This window comes from Puma concolor, chromosome C1 (assembly GCF_028749965.1).
Source record: "Puma concolor isolate L17-30 chromosome C1, mPumCon1.1.hap2, whole genome shotgun sequence".
Classification (NCBI taxonomy): Eukaryota; Metazoa; Chordata; class Mammalia; order Carnivora; family Felidae; genus Puma; species Puma concolor.
In genome coordinates, this window is record NC_141674.1 from 160,012,309 (window position 1) to 160,024,627 (window position 12,319).

Sequence of the window (12,319 nt, forward strand, 5' to 3'; positions counted from 1 at the left end):
AGTATTCTACAGTCTTATGATTAGGTCTCAGTCTTTTAGTGAGCCTGTGCCTCTGGACTGAACTTCAGAGGTTTTCTCAGTCTTTTTCTCTCTCTTTTGTGGAACAAATGGCTACAGCTGGTATTTCTCTTCCTCAGGTCAATTAGGCTCTGATAACCCCAGCTGGTTAGGCTTGACTTAACTAATGTCACCCTAGGGCAGGCCTTGTTACGAACACTGTGTTCTGATGCATTTCAAAAGGTTTCTTTTCTGCTCCTCCTGCCAGAAATAGGAGGGATTTTTCTCTGATACTTACTTTGGGAACACGATCAAGCTGCTGGAGGTAAATCTCATAATATTGTGGGCGCCCCTCGTGACCAGGTCCCCCTGGAGTTTTTAACTCTCAGACTTGTCCACACTGAGCCTCCAGCAATTTGTCAATTCCAATTCAGCTTTTCTATCCCCTCAAGGGTTCCCACAGGCTTTTCTCCTCCTGAGTCTCTGCTTTAGTCAGTTGCGCCTTCCTGTATTTGCCTCTCAAGTGTTGGGGGCGGCAGTTTGCCCTGTATCCTCCCCTCTCTTATCCAAGAAGACTTGTTGTTTTTCAGTCAGTTCAGCTTTTTACTTGTTCAGTTCAAGTGATGACTTTCAAGCTTCTTACTTGTGGAAAGGAAAAGCAGACGTCCCAGAGCATAGACTTGAAAATCCGATAATCTTCTACTTAGCTATTGGATTGTAGGTGAGTTATTTAGCCTCTCTGGCCTCAGTTTTCTCATCTCTAAAATGGGAGTTATAAGGGCACTGACTTCTATCATCACTGGGGGGCTTAAGTAAGTTAAAATGGAGACCCCCATGATATTTTAGATCCTGCAAATATCTTCCCACATTTGGTTATCTGTGTATACTTTGCATTCTGCCCATAATGTTATTAATGGAAGAAAAATGTTTAATGTTTGACATCAAATTATTTACTTTGTACTTTACACTTTTGGGAGGACTTGTTTAAATCAGTAAAGAGTACTTGGAAACCTAGTAGAAAAATGGGCACAGGGTATGAATAGGCAGTTCACAGAACCAGTAATCTACATGACTAATATCTGTGAAAGAAATGCTCTACCTAACAGGGAAATACAAACTGAAAGCATAAAGAGATACTATTTAGAGCTGCATTTTGGTGGTACCAAGCAAAGATTAACGTACATACTTGGTGACCCAGCTATCCCAACCCTCAATATATATTCCAGAGAAACATTTGTGCAGGAGATGGATAGGAGGTGCGCAGTACTTTCTGTTGTTCATCACGGAAGAAAAAGGTGGATAGCAAAGTAGAAGATACACACTGAATGAATGCTGCAGCAGTCAGAAATAATGAGCTAGATGTGCACATAGCATGAGAGATAATTGTTCAAAACCATGGTGTCAGGTGGAAAAAACGAGTAAATATCTATGGTATAAGCCATTTATATAAATTAAAACTTTACACACATAGAAAACTATAATCCTTCCAGTTTTATTGAAATACAATTAACAAAATTGTATATATTTATGGTGCACAATGTGATATTTTGATACATGTATACGTTGTGAAATGATTACCACAATTAAGCTAATTAACTATTCCTCATCTCACGTAGTTATCATTTGTGTGTGTGTGTATGTGTATATGTGTGTGTGTGGTGAGAACATTTCAGATCTACTCTCTTAACAAAGTTTAAGTATATAATACAGTATTATTAGCTATAGTCACCATGCTATACATCAGAGTTCTAGAGTTTATTCATCCTAATCACTAAAACTTTCTATGATTTATAATTTTAAAGAATAAAGTAACATCCAAGGATAATCACAAGGGCATTCTCTACTTACCTATATCTGGGGAGAGAGGGAAATAGAGGAATTGGGGATGCTGGAAACAAATAAATGAAAGATGGGCCTTGTGTAGTTGAGGGATTATCCCAACTCTATGACCTTAAGACCACCTATCCCACAAAGGAAAGCATCCTTGAGTTTTGTAAGGATGATTGGTGTTAGCCATTGTAACAACAGTTACTGGCATTGATAGGTAATAATGTGAGGAAAATATGGATGAGGATGATACAAATTTTATGAAACAAAAATATTTTATATGAAGTTAAATTAAATAAACATTTCTCAAATCATTCTGCTAACATTTAGTTGGTTAATGCCAAATGCAGTTTCAAAATGCAGTTTTACAATGTTTCAAGACATGATAGCACTCTATATTTTCCTTTTATGCTTGTCACTATTATTTTTAAAAATTTTGATGGAGAACATACAGTCAGAAAACAGAAAAGTACACAATTCATAGCTGTCTACTCTAGTGAATGATCACAAAAGAAACATATCCTCACCCAAGGCAAGACATGGAATAGTACCAGAGAAATCAGAAGTCCCCCTATGTTCTACCCCAAATCCTATATCCTTTCTCCTCCCCATGACGTTTCTGTCTTCTGGTACCATAGCTTTTGTCTGTTTTTGAACTTCGGTTTAGCACTTTTAAATGCCCTAGTACAGTAGGATTTTGAAAAACAATCTAAGGCTGAAGATTAGATTTATACCTGAGACTTCATTTTGTAAGTGGTGTTTTTAAAAAATTTTAGTTTCCAACGTCATTACTACTATAAAGAAACCACTTTTGTGTGTTGGCTTTGTATCTTATGATCTTATCAAATTCATTTATTAGTTCTAGGAGCTTTTTATAGCTTTCTAGGGATCTTCCCTGAGGACAATCATGTCATCTGTGAATGGGGGCAGTTTTTTCCTTTCTAATTTGTATACCTTTTATTACTTTTTATTGCCTCGTTGCAGTAGCTAGGATGTGGAGTATGGTATTGAATAGGAATTGTGACAGCAGACGTCCTTCCCTTGTTCTCAATCTGAGGGAGAGGGTATTAAGTCTTACCTACTAAGTAAGTTTGATGCTAGTCCTAGGTTTTTTGTAGATTTCCTTTAATAGAAGTTTCTTTTTCTTTCTGGTTTGCTGAAAGCTTTAATTATAAATAGATGTTAAATTTTGTCAAATTCTTTTTCTCCATCAATTGATACTATCTTCAGATTGTTGATAAGATGGATTACATTGACTGACTTTTGATTATTGAAGCCAGCCTTGCGTTTCTAGGATAAACCCCGCTTGGTGGGGGTGTACTGTTTTTTAATATCTATGCTGGATTGGATTAGCTAATATGTCATTGAAGACTTGTATCTACGTTTATGAGAGATATTTTTAGTTTTCTTGCGCTGTCTTTGTCAAGGTTTGGTATGATAGTGTCGGGAGGTGTTCCCTCCTCTTCTGTTTTCTGGAAAGGCATGTAGAACTTGTATTATTTCTTCTTTAAATGTTAGATGGAATTTAGCAGTGAAACAATCTGGGCCTGGAAATTCCTTTTTCACATAGCCTTAACCATGGATTTAATTTGTTTAATTGTTGTAAGACTACTTAGGTTGCTTATTTCATTTAGGGGGAGTTTTGGTAGTTTGAGGTTTTTAGAGAATTACTTCATTTTATGTAATTTTTGCATTTATAAGCATTGAGATGTTCATAGTGTTTACTTATCCTATTAATGCATTTTGAATCTACAGTGGTGTCCTCTCTTTCATTCCCAGTATTGGGAATTTGTGTCTTTTATCGTTTTTCTTTTCAGTCTTACAAGATGCTTATCAATTTTATCGTTATTTCCAAAGAACTAGCTTTTGGTTATGTCGATTTTCCCTATTCTTTTTTCCTGCTTTCAATTTCATTAATTCCTGCTGTGATCTTTATTATTTCCTTCCTTCTGCTTTATTTAGGTTTATTTGATTTTATTTATTTATGTTTAGTTTATTAAGGTGGAAGCTTAGATAATTGGTTTGAGATCTTTTTCCTTTCTAATATAGGCATTTAATGTTGGGAGATTTTCTGGGTTTTTCTTCCAGTTATTGACTTCCGGTTTAATTCCATTATGGTCAAAGAACATATATTATATGACTTAAATTCTTTTAAATTTGTTAAAGTTTATTTTATGACCAAGGATATGGTCTACCTTAGTGAATGTTCTATGGACACTTGAATACCTATTCTGCTGTTGTTGGATGAAGTATTTTATGAATGCCAATTAGATAATTTGGCTGATGGTGACTATTCAAATCAGCAGTTTTATAATCTTGCTGATTTTCTGTGTACTGTTTCAGTCAATAGCTGAGTGAGGAGTGTGAAGTCTCCAGCTATAACTGTGGATTCATATATTTCTCCTTTCAGTTCTGTTAGTTTTTTCTTCATGTTTGAAGCTCTGCTATTTGGTGCATACACATTTAGAATTGTTATGTCTTCTTGGTGAAATGCTCACTGTATTATAATAGAATGACCCTCTTTATGCCTAATCACTTTCTTTGTTCTGAAGTCTACTTTGTAATAATATAATTAATAATGCCACTTAGGTTTTTTTCTGTTTTGAAAATGTGTACACAGTATATTTTGTTCCATCTTTTTGCCTCCAATTTGTCTATATCATTACATTTGAAGTAAGTTTCTTGGGTATAGCGTATAATTGGGGCACTTAAAAAATCATTCTGATATACGTATTTAGACCACTTACATTTAAGGTAATTATTAAGGTGTTGAGATTTAGGTTTATAATTTTAGTACTTGCCTTCTGTTTGTGAGTCTATGTTTCTGGTTTCAGCCTTGTGAGATCCTGAGCAGAAAGCCTAGAAATTCCTTCCCAAGCTTTTAACTTACAGAACCATGAGATAATAAATTTGTGTGATTTTAAGCTGCTGATTTTGTGATAATCTGCTATGCACCAATGGAAAACTAATATAGGTCTCCTCCCACATGGAGTCAGTACTGGCCTATGTGACCAATAGAATATGGAGGAAGTGACAGCGTATGACTTTGAAGTCAACCTCATAACAGCTCTGTGAAGGGGAATGGAGAGAACAAAGCTCTCCTGCCAACAGCCAGGATCATTGTCTAGCTACATGAGTGAGCCACCTTGGAAGTGGATCCTCTAACCCCAAACAAGTCCTCAGATGTCTGTAGCTCTGGCTGACATCTGATCACAACCTCATGAGAAACTCTTGGCTATAACCATTTAGCCCAGTCTCCTGAATTCCTGAGCACAGGAACAGTAAGAGATATAAATGATTATTGTTTAAGTCACTCACTTTTGGGTCATTTAATGCAGCATTAAGTAACTAATATATGGCCTATTGTATGCTAGGCCCTGTTCTACATGATAGGAATATAGCAATGAGTAGAGCCAAGTGCCTTCTGTCATGGAGTTTATGTTCTACTTTAAGGGAAGAGTAGAAATTATATAAGTAGGTGAACATATACTTTGCCAGGTGTTAATAAGTGATGACAGAAAAATAAATCAGAGTGAGAAGGTTGGAAGTAATGGTGAGATTTCTGTAAGATGGTCAGGAACACCTCTTTGATAAATAGAAATCTGAAAGTGACCTGAAGTAAGGGATCAAGCTACACAGATATTTTGGGGCAGAACATTCTAGCAGAGGGAGCTTCAAACATAAAGACCATGAGACTGGGGGTGTTTATAGTGAGTATGAGGAATTGCTGAAGATGTGAAAGTTCTGTCTCTAGTTTTAATTGCTACACTTCTAGAATGTTTGGAATGACAGTTGCCAGATTAAATATACAAATCCCTGTTAAATTTGAAGTTCAGATAAATAATAATTTTTGTTGTTAGTATAAGCATGTCCCAAATATTGCATGGAGACACTTACTAAAAAATATTAGTCGTTTATCTGAAATTCAAATTTAACTAGGCATCCTGAATTTTTATTTGCTATATCTGACAACCCTATTTGGAGCAAAGGAAAATCTGAAGACAAGCATCTGAAATGATTACGATGATGGAAAACACATCTCTTTGGAGGAATGATGAAGAGGTTCATATGTATATTCTGAAATGGAGAAGGCTAAAGGATTGCTCCCATCCCTACCCACTGGAAACTAAATAATCTCCTGGAAACTAAATAGTCTCCTGAATCTATGTGTGTCTTTGGACAAGCACCTTCATAGGTCAAATAAAACCACAGTGCCAGTTTATATCTGAAATCCCTTTTGTCTCCAATACTCTGTGATTAAATGAATGGATAGAAATTGCACAATAACTTGTTTTTTTCCATCTACACAGAGAATAGAGCAAGAGTTGATGAGTCTTGCAAGGACTTGCAAAGAATTGATTAAATGTAAGGAAGAACTTCTTAACTGAAGGGCAATTAGACACTGGAATAGCTTTGCATGGGAGGCTATGGAATCCTGCCCCCTCAAGATCTTTAGGAGAAGGCAGCTGCTGTTATGGGTAACATAGACTCCCAAAGCACCATCTTGGAGTGGGACAATTCAACCAGGTGGCTTTCTTGAGGTCTAGATCCTGGGGATGATTCCTTTTTGGTCTAGAGAAGTGGAGGGAAATGACCCTTTATTCCTCTTTGGAGTTGATGCTGGTTCTCTAAGACTTATGATACTAATGTAGCCCTCAAACAGTCTTTCAAACGTGTCCTTTTTATAACTGAATCAGAATTACCTAGAATGACTGTTCAAAAATGCACCCAGACTTAGTGACTCTAGAAGAAGTTACCCAAAATATGCATTTTAACAAGTTCTCTAACTAGTCCATATGTATACTGCAGCTTGACAGCCATAGTCATTGAGAAATGAGAGGCTTTCTTGTTCTGCCTACAGATGGGCCTTTGAGACATATGTAGTTTTGGATGTGCTGGTTGAGACCCCTGCCTAAGCTTGTTCCTAGAGGGGTGATACATGGGCTAAGAATGGGACTAGAGAATGGAGGTGCTGAAGGCTTTAAAGAGGATTTTGGTTAGGATATCCCAGGCCAAGTGGAGAAGTATAGGAGAGGGAATGAAACAGGGGTTCACTGCATCCTAACTTTTGACAGGAATTCCCATTACAATAAAAAACTATGTCTTGAAAACATGGTTGTGCCTCTTTGTTTTATCTTCTTGAAATTTTTTACCCAAAAGAAGGATTTTGTTCCCCCATTACATAGTCAGAATAGATTGAGGACCCAGAATATCCCAAGCAGCTATGCGATGGACAACCGTGTCTTCTCAAATTTTTTTGGGAAGAACAAATGGAGCTGGTAAAAATCCAATAGAAGAAGACCTCAGGGTCTCCTAGGAGGCAATTCAATGTAATTTAATACAATAACAGGAATCCAAAGGCACCCAGCATTCCCAAGTTCTACTTTGATCCTGCATTTCAAGAGTTGTTTTGGAAGTCCTTGATGAGGAAGAAGTGGGAAGCAAAGACTCATGTAGGCCATTCCAGATATCCCCTCCATGGTCACTGGAGATTCTGTTGGAGCAGGTCCCTCTAGCCAACCATGTAGGCTACACCTCAGCTCCGTTTTCACTTTTGGAATCTTTTCCAGATTCCTGCCAAGCTCTGAATTGCTTACCCCTCTCCTTCTCTTGGCATTTACGTGTATTTCTGTTTCAAGTTTGGCTGTCTTCAAGTGACTTCCTTTCCTCAAACTCCTCTTGCCTTTCCAGACTCTTTCACCTCCTTTCTAGGTTGATGTGGGACAGATAATGGCTTCCCTGGATTTTGTGTCTTCTGCCTTAGGTACAGAACCCTGAGCTTGTCTATATGTGGCAGTCGACTTGGGGTTGGGGGACAAGCCTGCTTCTTGCATACTCTGAGCTCTGAAACCTACCACTGTTTACTGTTTGGGCATCTCAACAAGTCATTTAAACCCAAACGGAGTAAACTCACCTTTTAGCCCACATCCACAAAACTGGCCCCAGAGTGGACTGCAGCTAGTCTTTGCCTTTGGTGATTTCAAATTGATTCTAAAAGTTTCTTCCAGTAGATTTACGCAAAATAAATTTTTCCCTTGGCAGAGCAGCTTGGTTTGATTTGGGTTATTTGACTACAAAAGCCCAGAGGCCAAGCATTTATTTAGAAATATTAGGAATCAGCAGCACAAATGAGATTGAGGTTTTGTGAAAAGTTAAAGATTTCTCATTTAGGGACGGAGTTCACAAAAGACCCCATTAGCCAAGCCTCACCAGTAATTAGTCTGATTTCTCAGGCAAGAGGCAGGCTAATTGACTGCCATCCATTCCAGAGGCCTAGAGACACTTTAAAACCTACCACCCATTGAAGAATATCTTTGGAGAATTTCCTGCTGCGTCGAAAGTCTTTTCTTATTAACTAAATGTTCAAACTGAGATCAATATATGAAAATATGAACAAAATGACTGATTATAAACGTGCCCTTTCAAATAGCAACTCATGGGCCTGTTATGACACTCAACTATAGAGAATGAAAAGGGGCTGGTATTTATTAATCAATACTAAGGGGTACATATTATTGCCCAAGTTTAATAGAAGAGGGAACCGATGCTCAGAGAAGGTAAATAACTTTCCCAAAGTCACATGATGAGTTCATTGCATAGCCAGGATTCAATGAATTAAAGCGAGTGTGGTTTCCACAACCCACCATAGAGGTCAGGAACGAAGCAGTGCTGAGTAAGGAGTGTCGGAAGCTGGCTGATTGGCTGGCTATCAACAGATTTGCAGGATGGGCTAGTTGTCACCACATGATCTCTCCGGGACAGAATCCACTAACCGGGTATATATGATAAGTAAGGCCAACGTTGAAGCCAGTGTAGGTGAGCCACCTGGGTCTAATGCTACAGAAAGAGGGGTATTATCCTCCTTCTCCCTTCCCCGCCCCCCCCCCCCCGACTCTGGTTTCTTCATGCCTTCAGGATTTCTTAGAGGGGAGTTAATTACTTAAAGACATTTTATTTTTTAATTATTTAAAAAAAAATTTTAATGTTTATTTTTGAGAGAGAGAGAGAGAGAGAGAACAAGTCAGCAGGGGAGAGGCAGAGAGGGAGGGGGACACAGAATCCAAAGCAGGCTCCAGGCTCTGAGCTATCAGCCCAGAGCCTGACACAGGGCTTGAACTCAGGAACTGCGAGATCATGACCTGAGTCATGCTTAACTGACTGAGCCACCGGGTGCCCCTATTTAAAGGCATTTTGATTTTTTTAGAAGTATTTGTTGGAGGCCAGAAAGTTTGACCTAAGTGAAAGGATTGATAATTCTTATAGCAGAGATTAGGCTTTTGTGGTAAAATTGTCCAAGACACACAGCCCTTGTATCAAATAAAGCATGTGTGTGTGTGTGTGTGTGTGTGTGTGTGTGCGTGTGTGTGTGTGCGCGCGCGCATGCACCTGTCCTTATTAAACAGTGGAAGAAGGTTTGAGCAGACCATGATGTTAGTCTGGGGAAGCTCCTTGGAACACATACAGTGTGCTTTACGTGGCTTTCTTGATTAGGCTTTCTCCCACCAGGGAACCTTTCTTTTTCCAGCACAAGCCATGACCCCAATACTGCATCCCCTGGATGCCCCTGCCCTCTGACTCCCCAGAGCCTTTATACTTCTGTGAAACTGCATCTGGCAGCATCACCGAGTGGGGGGGAGCATCTTCATAATCATAACACTTAATGGTTGGAGAGCTCTTACCATGCCCTGGCCCATGACCTGAACGTCATGCCCTCCACTGAGCACTTGCTAGGTGCTGCCTCCCTTCATCTTTGTAACAGAACTTTGTAGACTGTTCCTCCACAGAGAAGGAAACTGAGACTCAGGGGCAGAGTAACTTGCCCTAGGGGTCACGGCTGGTAGTGGCAGAGCCAGGATTTAGACCCAGGTCCACTGGACCCCCATACTACACTCAATTTCTGTGTTATGCTGCATCTCTACTTTTTTGCTCAAACAAGGGAATTCAATGTTTATTTATTTTTGAGAGAGAGAGAGAGAAAGAGAGAGAGAGAGAGGCAGAAAGAGAAGGAGACACAGAATCCAAAGCAGGCTCTAGGCTCTGAGCTGTCAGCATAGAGCCCAATGCGGGGCTCAAACTCACAAACCATGAGACGTGACCTGAGCCAAAGTTAGTGCTTAACCGACTGAGCCACCCAGTTGTCCCTTAAACAATGGAGTTTAAAATCAGTATGTGTTTGTTGCAAAAATAGAAAAGGTACATTTCTATATTTCTTCATTCTACTCCACTTACTTTAACATTTGCATGTTTCTTCCCAACTCTCTCTATATACATGTATATAAAATAGTTCAGAGAGAGACACCTGGGTGGCTCAGTTGGTTAAGCATCCAACTCTTGATTTCGGTTCAGGTCACGATCTCACATTTTGAGTTCAAGCCCCTCGTCGGGACTCTGCACTGGCAGCATGGAGCCTGCTTGGGAGTCTCTGTCTCCCTCTCTGTCTGCCCCTCCCCTGCTCAAGTTCTTTTTTTCTCTCTCAAAATAAATAAGTAAACATTAAAACAATTTTAAATCGTTCAGAGAAAATTGTTATATATATAATCTACATCTACAGTTATTTATATATCTGTGTGTATACACACACAGACACATACACACAATGTAGTTCTTTTCTGAACAGGGTAAAAGTAAGTTGTATACTTCATGGCCCTTTACTCCTAGATATTTCAGTGTATATTTTCTAGTAGGAGTATTCTATTACATAACCATAATGCCTGATGAAGTGCTTTTATCTAATCTACCCTCCATATGTAAGTTTTGTTAGCTGACCTGTCAATGTCCTTTATAGCATTTCCCTTCAGTACAGGCTCCAGTCTAAAGTCAGGTACCACCTTTGACTGTCATGTTCCTTTAGCCTCCTTTAATCTGTCTTTTATGATGTTGATCTCCTGTCTGCCCCACACCATTTCTTTTTCTTCACAAATTTGTATATCATCTTTGTGCAGGGGCAATGGTAATCTTTCCAGTATTATTCCAACTTTAAATATCTGTATCACATGCCATTTTGTTTTATAGCACGTCTCTCATTATGTGTTTGGTGTTTCCTCATGTTTACATTGGTTATATAATCTCAGCCAGAATGCTGCCCGGGTGAGGTGTGTCCTGTCCAAGGTACCACATCTGGAGCCACATGATGTCATCTGTCCCATGCGGATGATAATTTGGACCACCTGGTCAAGCTGTTGTACAATTTCTCCATTGCTTGTTGTTTTTTTCCCCTTCCTTGACACTAATAGACAATATATGGGGAGTCACTTTAAGACTACACAACTAAGGGGCACCTGGGAGGCTCAGGTGGTTAAGCATCCAACTCTTGATTTCGGCTCAGGTCATGATCTCACAGTTCATGAATTCAAGCCCCATGTCGGTCTCCATCCTGTCAAGGGTGACTCCAAGGGTATTTGATCTAAGTACTAATAGAATTACTATTTGCTGAAATGAGGAAAATCAACAATTTGTTTTCGGACATGTTAAATGTGCCATTCCTTTTAGATAACCACATGGAGATATTGAGCAAATCATTGAATAACTGAGTCAAGTATTTAGGTGTGAGCTCTGGGTTAGAGATAGAAATTTGGGAGTTGAGGGCACCTGTGTGGCTCAGTCGGTTAAGCATCTGACTGCGGTTCAGGTCATGGTCTCACGGTTCATGAGTTCAAGCCCCATGTCAGGTGAGGTCAAGTCCTGCTTCAGGATTATCTCTCTCTCTCTCTCTCTCTTTCTCTGCCCCTTATGGGATTTTCTTTCTCTCCCTCTCTCTGCCCCTCACTCACTCATGCTCTCCCCCTCTCTTTCAAAAAAAAAAGAGAGAAAGAAATTTGGGAGTTGGCAGTGAGTATATGGAGTTTAACAAAATAGGTTTTATTTTTAAATGTTCGTTAATTTTTGACAGAGAGAGAGAGAGAGAGAGAGAGAGAGAGAGAGAGAGCATGAGTGGGGGAGGGGCAGAGAGAGAGGGAGACATAGAATCTGAAACAGGCTTCAGGCTCCGAGCTGTCAGCACAGAGTCCAACGTGGGGCTTGAACTCCCTGACAGTGAGATCATGACCTGAGCTGAAGTCGGGCACTCAACCGACTGAGACACCCAGGCGCCCCAAAATAAGTCTTATTTTTTAGAGCACTTTTAGGTTCACAGAAAAATTGAGCAGAATGTACAGAGAAGGCCCATCCCTTGCCCCCATACATTCATTGCTTTCCCCACTATCAACATTGCAGAGCCTGCTTGGGATTCTCTTTCTCTCTCTCTCTCTCTCTCTCTGCCCCCTTCCACCCTCTCCCTCTCTCTCAAAATAAACAAATAAACTTGAAAAAAAAAAAAGACTACACAACTAACATCAGACCAGCAACCCTTGTAAGAGCACTTTTCCTGTGCCGAGCACTGTGGGTTACAGACATGGCCTCTTTTCATCCTGGGGAGGCTCCTTTCGTTTCTCATGACCACAAGCCTGTCTTCTCTTGGCTCAAAGCCCTCCCTTGCGGAGACCGTATCAGGAGTGGG

The 12,319-nt window shown here is 39.6% G+C and overlaps 1 protein-coding gene and 1 non-coding gene across 4 annotated transcripts in view; one reads left to right on the forward strand and one right to left on the reverse strand.

Annotated features, from left to right (window-relative positions):
- The first annotated feature begins 320 nt into the window (after positions 1 to 320).
- The window catches only part of MYO3B (myosin IIIB), a 482,588-nt gene continuing 470,589 nt past the window's right edge, over positions 321 to 12,319 (forward strand). For all 3 annotated transcript variants that reach the window (XM_086718868.1, XM_086718870.1, XM_086718869.1), the window contains exon 1: positions 321 to 718. The gene's annotated coding sequence lies outside the window, so the exon portion shown is untranslated. The remainder of the gene's footprint in view (positions 719 to 12,319) is intronic.
- LOC112849107 (U6 spliceosomal RNA) lies at positions 10,722 to 10,823 on the reverse strand. Its single transcript, XR_015255702.1, has one exon. It is a non-coding gene; the product is annotated as a U6 spliceosomal RNA (small nuclear RNA).